Source organism: Maniola hyperantus, chromosome 12, assembly GCF_902806685.2.
Source record: "Maniola hyperantus chromosome 12, iAphHyp1.2, whole genome shotgun sequence".
Lineage (NCBI taxonomy): Eukaryota > Metazoa > Arthropoda > Insecta > Lepidoptera > Nymphalidae > Maniola > Maniola hyperantus.
This window is the reverse complement of record NC_048547.1, coordinates 7,662,552-7,674,318: the sequence shown is the minus strand read 5'-3', so window position 1 is coordinate 7,674,318 and position 11,767 is coordinate 7,662,552. Positions and strand designations below refer to the sequence as shown.

The following is an 11,767-nucleotide window of genomic DNA, read 5'->3' as shown; positions in this document are numbered from 1 at the left end:
TCAGTATGAAGATGTAATCGTTATAATTTGCACACTTACACACATCTTCATAATGATTAAGAAACCGACCAACCTATCAGCCGATAAAAAGTTTGTGGTCTGCGGGGACTCTAAGTATACTTATCTATATATTGATAAAAATGAATCCCCGAAATGTACCTAATATGTACGCGCATAGCTTCCGAACGACTGGCACCAAATGGGTTAATTCTTTTCCGCTGTGTTTATAATTGTCAGCACAAGGTTTTTACGAAATATTTTTTTTAGAAAATTTGCGGGAAAGAACAGTCCCCCCAGGACGCGGGCAACATCTAGTAATATTATAAATGCGAAAGCGTGCCAGTCTACCTGTTACCTTTTGCACGACCCATTCGTTGACCCACCAATTTTGACGAAGTTCGATATAGCTATAACTTACATCCTGAAGTCCGACATAGGCTACTTTTTATTCCGGAAAATCTAACAGTTTTTAAAAAAAATTAAATCCACGCAGACGAAGTCGCAGGCATCATCTAGTTAATTAATAAGTAGTTGATATAGAGCCTAATACTTTCATAGTCGCCAGCCATTTGCCAGTAAACTTTGCCCAAAATGCTTTCGAACAACAAAGCAAATAAAGCTTTTAACCAAATGAAACCCATACATTACCGAATAACGCGCCCCGCTCAGTATATAAGCGGCTCAGAAAATTTCCCCGCACAATGTAGCGCTGATAGCACAGCATTCATAACGTGCTTAATGCAATTGTATATATCAGTTTATTCAATTTAGCTGCGATGAAATAATTGGTCTATTCGGTGTGGTGGTTGAAAATTACAGAAACGTCAATTTTCAAAAAATCCATCTCTAATTAATATTTATAGATAACTCAAAGAAATTGGAAGTACCTAGTACTTAATATTATTTATTATATCCGTAATGTTCGTCGTCAAACGTGGAGATGACGACTTTGTTTTATCTATATTATACTTACCTACTAAAGAAGGGAAAAGTATATCTCCATAATAATTGTAAAATCTGTTTTATTTTACGCAAAAGCTGTACAATACGCCCACTTTGCCGTAAAATTATGTGAAGATTGTGACAAATTGACACTTATTTAAAACAATCTAACGCAGCCGTCACCCCAAATTGGCCCTCGTTATCCTGAAACACGAATTTTTTCTACAATATCAAAATCTTTTTTGTTCCGCGAGATGACGCCACATTATCGCAATATCCTGTCGCTGCTGAACGTCCCGCGCGCCGGCGGGAATATCAAGAAGATAATATATTCCTATAATAGGTTGCCTTTTCTCCGAGTATCTCAATTTTCATTTTTACTCGTCGGAACACCCGGTGTGATTTATAGTCCGGGTACAAATAGTGTACGAATCCTTTGATAAACGCTTCTTTTAAATTTTTACCCGAATACCATAAAGCTGAAAGGGAGGTTTATGGTTTTAGAAGTCTATGTATATAAGTATGTTTGTATTAATATATGTTCCACCGTAGCGCCTAAACTACTGTACAAATTGTTTTGTACGGTATAAATTGTTTGTTTTACTAGTCAACCGTTTAAATTTGAATGTACCTATTGCTATGGTTTCCGCCAATTTGTCTGTATTTATTGAGGGACAAGCACGCTTTATTGGGTCGGTTATTCAGAACCATTTGATTTCCACATCGTTAAGTTCGTGCTTAATTGATATTCAAATGGATCGATGAACAATAATTGTATTTAAGTAAAACCTACTGTTATTTATTTCACAAACTATAAATGGTCTAGAATAGGTAGGTAGTAGGTACCTACAAAAAATGCTGCCGACGAAATATTATTGGTAAACAAATGAAAATAAGTACTTCTAGATATTAGTAAGTATTATTTATTATAATATATTATGTGATACTGACTTCAAAGTGGCATGCTTGTAATTATGTTGATTACTAGATGATACAAGCGATAACCCCTATTTCACCCCCTTAGTGGTTGAAAAAATTCGAGTGTAGTACGGAACTCTCAGTGCGCGAGTCTAACTCGCACTTGGCCGGTTTTTTACTTTTTAGCTGAACCTAACCTCATATAATATTGTCATTTTTTATGATTGATATTTCTGAAATGCGGAAACCGTTTTCGTTAATTTTTTCTACAAACAATATTCTGACGATGTCATTGAACTGATAGAATTTGATTTGATCGTGATATAAAAATCTTGAAGACCATTTTGTTCATACTTGATTAGGCATTGTCTTTTATAATAATAATATACATACGTATCTTATTAGTTATGTTATGTTTAACTTAATTAAACTTCATAGAGAGCTTCGAATTTATTTTAATTATATATATTGCAATACCAATAAGGTACCTATACTTCCTACTTGTTTAAACTGTTTAGATCTACACGACACTGTATCTTATTAGCTAAATGGGGCGTTGCAGCAGTTGTATGTGTTCTCTACAGTACACAGTGCGGTAGCGCTAGAAGAAGGACACTATTACCTTCTAGCGAGCCGTGGAGAAGCCGTTTGTAAAATAAACACACACCGTTTAGCACTAGCGTTGTTTACTTTGGCAATTGTCTTAGGAAATAAAACTGTTTTGTTGTTTTTAGTGGTCTTAAATGAAAATAATATTTATGGAACAAAATACATACTTTACTTTTACTTTGGTACATATTATTTTCATGGAGTCTCGACTCTACGGCTGAGATCTATAGAGCGCACTCTGACTTAGCTTAGACTGAAGACAGAGTTAAAACGAGACAGATTTATCTCTCTCTCATAAATCTGTCTCGTTTTAACTCAATCTTAAGTCTGAGCAAAGTCAAAGTGCGCTCTATAGTTCTCAGGGTCAAACTAGGACAGCCCATATTGGCGAGCCAGCCAGGTAAGCTCCCAGTGTGCCTGGGTGCTTCTGGTCCCTTTTGGATGCGTCCGAGGGAAAGAGCAGTATTCGGGCCGGTGCGGTAACATGGTAAGTAATCTCTCTTCGGGGATAAGTATTGTCGGCTATGGCAACAGTGGATGAACCACATGGGACGCAAGCGACGTGCGCGAGAACGGCGCCTGCATGCCGCTCTGCTGGGAGCTCCGGACGGTCGGTCTGCAGTTGTCGCCCGTTGGGTCCCCGGGTCGGGAGGTGCACTTTGTTGTTACGCCTCGGACCTAGCGAGCCGGGATCTAGCGAGTGGGTCACCGGTGGAGGGTCCGCCTCCGCGAACGTCGCTGGCTGTCATCCGTCCACCTAGTGTCCACTCATCTGTTCATAATAATCAGCTTAATCTAGTCCTACGCTTTAATGAAAACGTAAACTTAATCATCGTCTGATTATTATTCTAAACCGATCTTACTAGTTACAAGTTTTGACAACATTGAGCGACTGCCATCTGACATCCACAGCCCATGGTTGAAATAATAACCCATGGCTAGAATAATAATTATTACCCATTTGTCAGACCGACGCGACGGCTTAACATGCTCTTCGAGATATAGAAATTGAGACACTTAATAAACAAAGTAGAGAAAAGTAGAGATAAAACTTAATAGATAAATAGAGCGTTGACCAATGCAGACATGCACTGACTTAAGTCAATCTTGGAACCTTTATTAATCAATCAATCAATCAGCTTGTCTGCTTCCACTGCTGGACATAGGCCTTTCTAAGAGCGCACCACCACATGATCCTCCTTCCTCATCCACCCACTTCCCGCTACTTTGTTAAGGTCGTCAGTCCAGCGGGTTGGAGGACGTCCCACACTGTCCTTGCTGATATGCGGTCTCCAATTCAGAACACGTCCTCCCCAGCGGCCATCGGTTCTACGGCAGACGAGACCTGCCCACTGCCTCTTCAGCTGTCTAATTCATTGAGATATATCGGTCCCTGAACCTGTATAATCAACTGATATACCCACCTAGTTGCGCTGTTTCTAATACTCCACACCACTAGTTCATTCTAACACCACCGTTAAGAAAACTTTGCACTTTAAGGCCGGCCGCATATTATCAGAATTGTCTGTCAGAAAACTTTCTATCGCACTCACTCTGCGAACATCAGTAACGGACGACCAATCCGGCAAATTTTTTACAATAATATACGGAATCTCATGTAATAAGTGCGCGCAACTGATGACAATGTTCAATTTTCAAGCCCGGCAAGGCATAGGCAAACATATTTCTGTTTCGCTTATCAATATAAATAAATAAATAAAAATATTTTTTATTCAATGAAACTTTTACAAGTACTTTTGAGTCGTCAAATGCTATCTAAAATCTAAATCTACCACTGGTTCGGAATGCCTTTTCTACCGAGAAGAGCCAGGAAGAAACTCGGTGGTTGCTCTTTTTTAAAGATTTGATATTATATAAAAATATATAAGGCCCGTTTATTAGGTTAAATTAACTTATCCTAATAAATTATAAATAAAATACCTGGTGCTATGATTGAACAATTATTACGTTCCTATTTCCGATTTTTGCTGCGCTCAGACTTATCTGACACGTGACACGGACTCTAGTAAAATGTATGAGCAGAGACTAGAGTGCCTTTCAATCCATTTTTTTCTGACAGATAATATCTGATAACATGTGGCTGGCCTTATACGGTGAGCAGTAGCTTAAAATGCGGGTAGTTCATTTTCGCTGAGTGTGCGGACTAGACACAACCCCGCCCAAACCCGGTTCCAGCGCCACTAAAGAATATCGATTGAATTCAACTACCGGCTAGCTGGAATATAGCCTCAAGGGATTTATTACAATAGAGCTATATTTAGGCTATCGGAAATTTAGGGATTATGGACAGGTAGGTACCTATTACGTAGAAATAACTTAGCTACCCATATAAAACTTGTTTTTATTTAACTTAACATAATACCTAAATTCAGTCTAGTAAGTCTTCGATGGTTCTATATCGATAAGGTAAATATTATTCATTTCAACTTATAGTATGCGACAGGTCGAGATGGCAATCGGTGTATGAGGCTGGGGTACGCCCCGCAGTACCGCACGTCACCCGCGCTATCCCGCACCGGATTAGCGCAGGGGCTGTACGGGTGTGCGGGGCGTCCCCAGCCCGATTGCCATCTCGATCTGTTGCGTTGTCCTACTATATTAATTAATTGTGCAAAATTCCTCAAAATAATTATGACATGGCGTTATTGTGGCGGATATGCAAAACTCATTGGTGGGCGACGGTGGACACCTAATCAAGTAACATGGTGACATACCTGCTCGCTATTCATCTATATAAAAATACACAACATTTTGACGTATTTTTTTTTAAAGAATAGTAGCCATGTTAAATGACTAATAATCCCCTTTCCTCTTCAACTAAGCGTCAAGCTTATAGGAGTAGGTACGACAATAGTGCAACGGGCGGGGTTTGAACCGTCGACCTTGAATTTTGAATAGAATATATAATTATGTTGAGTCTATATACTCGTACATAAAAGAAATAGATATGAATAGCGGGCGAAGGATCTCCCGTGCCCTCTACACAAATTACAAAACACGATAGGTACTTTCTTTTCGTAAATCCTATTAGGCATGCAAAAAGTATACTGAATACAAAGGAGCGAAAGCAGCGGTACACAGACCTCATTTCATTTATTCAGGACCCCACCAAATGAAAGTGAATTTTATATGTACGTACCTATGCATATATTAATACGAGCAGCCAAATTCAAAACGAATTGAGGACCTGGCGCACAAAACCAGACACACAAACAGGGCTAGATTATGTAAAAGTAACCTTGGTAGTAGAATCGTCATATCCTATAACAACGTGTTCAGAAAAGCTAACCTTATAAAGTTAGCTTATAAAGTAATTAATTTAATTATAGATTTTAGGCAAAGGTCTTAGTTTAAGCATTACTATTTAGAAGTTTTAGATTACGAATGTTGAGTTAGCCTGTAAGTGAGTAGGTAGGTATGCATTGATAGTCTAAGTTTATATAAGTTGTCATAATATATTAAAATTATTTCTTTGTATACTGTCGGCTTCTGTCTTGATACAGTTACGTCGATCCGTGTAATGACTTTTTATGAAAACACTGCGCAATTGCGGTAGAATGACAGCTACAATGTCACGATCGCAATCACCTCTGACTGGTTGACGCTCGCTCATTATTGGCAGCTGCTAGGTACAATGCATTGTTGCAACAAGAATCACACAAATTCAGCCAATCAGAACAATTGAGATTGTAATAATGATTGATGCAGGCTTTACGAAATCGACCTACAGGCTTGGAATGGAGTAAAAATAACTTGAAAAAGTGTGTTTTCAAACAACACCGGATTAGTCGAATAGTAGGTACCTACCTATACAAATCGCGACCTTGAAGTTTCCACCAATACCAAAATCGCCCAACGTGCCTAAAGAAGTTTTCACTTCGAATTGAGAAACTCCTCCATCTCAAAAGTCGGTTGAAAGTACAATATGTTGATAGGACCACTTGTAATGAAGTTGATGTTAAATTAATATAATTAATTAATACCACACAACTCAATTTGAAAACAAATGAATCTGGCCAGCCAGTTAATTTGATTGCGCTCGCCTGTGAAATAATGAGGCTTTATTAATTATCTACACAAATTAAAAAAAACTTTTACTTTGGTTTGATAGCTATTAATATTTAAAAAATCAAGTGTGAGTCGGACTTGCACACGTAGGGTTCCGTGCCATCGTACAAGAATAACACTTTTTATTTTTTTTATTTTCATTGCGGTCATTTTTCAATTTTAATTGTTTGTTGTTATAGCGGCAACAGAAATACCTACACATTCTGTGAAGATTTTAGAATACACATTCTGTGAAGATTCACGAGATATAGCCCGCTGACAGATAGACGGACGTACGGACGGACGGACAGCGGAGCCTTAGTAATAAGGTCCCGTTGGCACCCTTCGGGTACGGAACCCTGTACAGTTAGTATAAGATTTTATAGTTTTAAAAATACCAATCTCGAAATCGACTGTTTCCATACATCTACAGGCAGCGACACAGCGGAAATATTGCGAACTAAAGATGATCGAGTGTTTGCGAGTATAGCTTTCAACTTTACGATACCAATTACCATATAACTACGTCACCATCGAGAATGGTTTGCGTTTACCTACACCAATACCAATATCGAGTAATTTGGCAGTACGAGTCCTAAGTTTGACGTCCTAAAACTAGTAAATGACGTCATTTTCGCTTATGGATACGAGTCGATAGTCGAATTGTAATTCACCAAAAAATACTCGGTGAGAGAAGCGTGAAAGCTTATTGATAATTAAACAAAATGATGAATTTTAATAAGTGAAGAGCCTTAATTTGCCCAGGGAGGCAAGGAGAATGTTTAGGAAGGCAGTCAAAGCTAACCGTCGTGATTGTGTAACTTAAATTTGGTTCAGTGGCGTAATTTGTGATGTGCGCAGTGTATCCGTCAAAGAAACAGGTTTTCACATAGCCCAAACCCCCCAGCAAGTGGAAGTGGCAGTGAACAATCCATGCTTGTCGTACTGGGTTGAGCATCCGTCAAAGAAACAGGTTCTCACATAGCCCAAACCCCCCAGCAAGTTGAAGTGGCAGTGAACAATCCATTCATGTCGTACTGGGTTGAGCATCCGTCAAAGAAACAGGTTCTCTGATGGACCGTCCATATTATAGAGTTGGTAGGTACCTAACGTGAAGTGGCTGAATGAGGATGCCTCAAGACTGGGTGTAGAAGACAGACATCCGCAGGCTAAAATGATAGATAATGATAATAGTGCATCTCGGATGAATCATTTTGTGCAGCGATAGCCATGCCATCCATACATATAGCTCGCAGAATGCATTTACTGAATGTTAAGGTAGAATTGTAGCGTTAGAAGATCGATCACAAAGAGTATGTCATACCTTGATCAGTGAGGCAAAGGTAAGATATGCACAATTTATTACCTACGTAATACCTACATATTATTATTCTAAGCCTTATAGGTAGGTACATCAAACGTGTGGCTCAAATTTACTACTAAGTAGGTGCCTACTTATATTATTTTACCATCATTTAAAACAGTTCACCAAGAAGATTGATTCAATTATACATATAAGTTGGTACAGCTATATCTGATTGAAATCAACCCATTTTTTCACCAGAATAGAAACCTAGGTAGGTACCTACCTACTAACTGAATATTTTCAAACTTATTCGGTACCTACCTACCTCATAGAGGTGAAGTAGGTAGGTATATTAATAAACATGCATACAATAACAGAAAATACCCACCTACTAGGTACCTACCATTCCTTGCATCCATTCCCAAACAAGAAAGTAGGTACCTAATTTATCTATATATAAACATATATAAAAGGAAAAACTGACTGACTGATCTATCTAATTGAAATTTGTGAAGTCCTCGCGGACAAAATCGCGGGCACAAGCTAGTATAGAAGGGTATAAGTTAGTATGAAATGGACCTACCTACCAAATTTAGCTAGCTTATTTATATAAGTATGTTTCTAAAATAAAATATTATTTTCAGGTTGCAGATCATCTATGGTACCTAACCTATACTTACCAGATTATGTTGCCTATCTTCCAGCTACCTAAGCTAGGGCCACTAAGACCTAACTTAATTCAAGAGTCAAGACTGCAACTAACCCGGGGGTCATCAGACTTGTAGAATACCTATATGTTGATACGAATTTTGAACTGTTTATGATGTACCTACTTAAATACACCTTATGAATTTTACAGCTGATGTAAAATACTTATATGCATACCTACCTACTTATAGTCTCAAATTTAAATAAAATGATTTAATTTGTTTTATTTCATCCTAAAAAAATAAGTTCTCAGATGATGCTAATAATAGTTAAAAGATATCCTGGAATTTGCCTGCCTGGATATTTCCAGGTATCTATGATCAAAACTAAATTAAAATGACAGGTTTATGTGTGTATTGCTGTTCCTTTCATAAGCTCCCTGCACTGCAGAAAAGGATAGCAATAGATTTAGACCTTGTCTAACAGAATTAACCACACTGTCCCCAACTGTTTGTGCACCAAGTCTCATCAAAATCGGTTCAACACTTCAAAGATTAGCTCACAGAGCTTATTGAGAACGTAACAGGCAATCTTCAATTTTGTTTATTTGTATGAATAAACATTTTGAAAACGTCGTACCGCCTTGATGGGGGTAGCTGAAGTAAGAGGGAGGGGAGGGAAATCATTCCCTTTGGAAGGAGTGACCTTCCGCCGGGGACGTATACTTTTTAAATGAATTTTTAATTTTGATAAAATTGTCATTGACTTAAAACGGACCTCGATAGGGGGCGGCGGGGTAAGTCAACCCCTTCACTCCTTCAGCGAGAGACTCACTCACTTTTTGTATGGGTGAATCCAGAGACCCTCCGGTACGTCCCTATCTACTCTTTTTTTTCCTCCATCAAGGCGGCAAGTCTCAAAAGCTAGCCCGTTGTATGTAGGTAGGTATAAATTGAAATGCCTATAAAAGAATCTATTATGGCATGACTAGCTATAAAAACACTATGTACTTAATAGAAAAGCAGAGACAAAAAAACATTTTATTTACTATTAAATTTTTATATTATTATAAAACTGTAGTTTGTTGCGCAGTGTTACTGCACTTAGATGACTTATGAGGATCCTGTAGGGTGTAGTCTTGATGCAGCAATATCAACTTGCATTCTTCTAACAAAGTGGATTAGGTAGGTGGTGTGGTAATCCACAGGCTTTGAATAACTAACTGGTCCACAGGTATCACTGAAAAAATAGAAATTATTGATCTTTAATTTTTTTAATTGCTAATTAGACAATGGGGCCGATTCTCTTGTACACAATCTCTAAACTAAACTAAATTAACAGGTCTAAATCTAGTGCTATCCTTTTCCACAAGCAACTTTATAAAAGGGATAGCAATAGATTTAGACGTGCCATTTTTAGTTTAGTTAAGAGATAGTGTACAACGGAATTAGCCACAACAACTGTTCCTCTTATTTTACTATCTATCTTAATGAGGTCTAAGTTTTATTTATAATATTAATTAATAAGTGGATGATGCCCGTGACTTTATCCACACTGATTTCCGGGATAAAAGTAGCCTAAGTCTTTCTCCAGCATGTACTCGCAACTTCATTTATCTTGTGGGAACTGTTCAATTTTCAGAGCCTAGGTTATTTAAAAAATAGGCTATATCCATGCCCAGGATGAAAGATCTTTGTACCTTTCGTCAAAATTGGTTGAACGGATGAGCTGTGAAAAGCCAGCAGATAGATAGACAGATAACCTTTATACATACACTAAAATACAGCTCAAACTCAAGGTCCCGAACTTCATTACATGTCTTAAACAAAGAAAACTTTATTGATTATTATTAAAGTGTAATATAGAGTTGCCTTTCTGTAATAGACTACCTAGATGTTTTATTGCAACTTTAACTTCAGTGTACCACAAGATTATGTCTAAAATGTGTTGCCATTTATCAAGCGGTCAGTAGTCAAAACTGTTCTAACAAATATAATAATTAATGATGGCTCAGCCCTTTTTGAACTCATTTAATGCTAGGTACCTAGTAGACAGTCATTATTTAAGTAGGTAGGTACATATGAACTCATTTAATGTTAGGTACCTAGTAGACAGTAATTATTTAAGTAGGTAGGTACATATGAAGTTATGTTATGATTTCACTATACTCTTCAAACCTGGCCACTTGTCCATGTGTCAGAATTCAGATCAAGAGATTTGTATTACCTAGTAATTAGTACATTATGTGGGCGTGATCCGAAGAGAGAGAGTAAACTTACTTAAGGTCGTCAGTCCAGCAGGTTGGAGGTCGTCCCACACTGCGCTTGCTGATACGCGGTCTCCACTCCAGAACACATCGGCCATCGGTTCTGCGGCAGACGTGGCCTGCCCACTGCCACTCCAGATTTCTAATTCGTTGGGCTATGTCAGTCACTCTGGTCCTCCTACGGATTTCCTTGTTACGGATTTTGTCCCTCAGAGAGATACCCAACATAGCCCGCTGAGCGACTTTGAACTTGTGTGTCCACGTTTCAGCGCCATACGTCATCACAGGTAGGACACACTCATTAAAGAATTTCGTCTTTAGGCTTTGGGGTAGCGACGAATTGAAGACTTGACAAATTTTCCAAATGCTGCCCAGCCCAGCTGTATTCTTCTGTCAGCTTCCTCGTCGAAGTTGTTTCTACCAAAGTTGTATTACGTACAATAATATATACCTAATAATCAGTAAAACTTCAGTTTTCTACTTAAAACTAAAGCGATTGTTCCCTTTGTTTCAGTTTCTATGTTGGTTTGTTTTGATTTATTTTTTATTGACAATGACAGAGTAACAGACTAGAAAGCGGTAACTTTTTTTTTAATCTGATGAAAATTTGGCTCTGGACACAAGTTTCTTGAGGTTTTTAGTGATCTTAGACAAATTACCATAGACACACATACCATAGAGTGTGCGGTGGGCTGTCACTTGACTGTCACTGTCACGCTGTCAATCTTCTGTCAAATGCGTCAGAAAACGAAATAATAAATGCCAAATTAAACAGAATGACAGCGTATATCTGTCTCATTTTTTTGCGAATGTGTAAGAGAGACAAATTGTGGCGAGAGTTGGACCATTGCGTATACTATTTCTTTTACTCGATGAGTCCAATACTGACTGTTATGGCCAACTCATACTGTGAGACAATACGTAAACATTGATAGTGAGGAGCAAACGAAACCATTAACGATAAATGCCTTGTTCAATCTTGTACTAACTGTACTGGAAATGGTCTAACA

General features: G+C 38.1%; 1 long non-coding RNA gene across 1 annotated transcript; it reads right to left on the bottom strand.

The window, feature by feature from the left end:
* Window positions 1–9,501: 9,501 nt before the first annotated feature.
* Window positions 9,502–10,524, bottom strand: LOC138403089 (uncharacterized). The gene is made up of 2 exons (XR_011237374.1): window positions 10,266–10,524; window positions 9,502–9,730 (listed from the first exon to the last, which is right to left on the bottom strand). It is a non-coding gene; the product is annotated as an uncharacterized lncRNA (long non-coding RNA).
* Window positions 10,525–11,767: the final 1,243 nt, after the last annotated feature.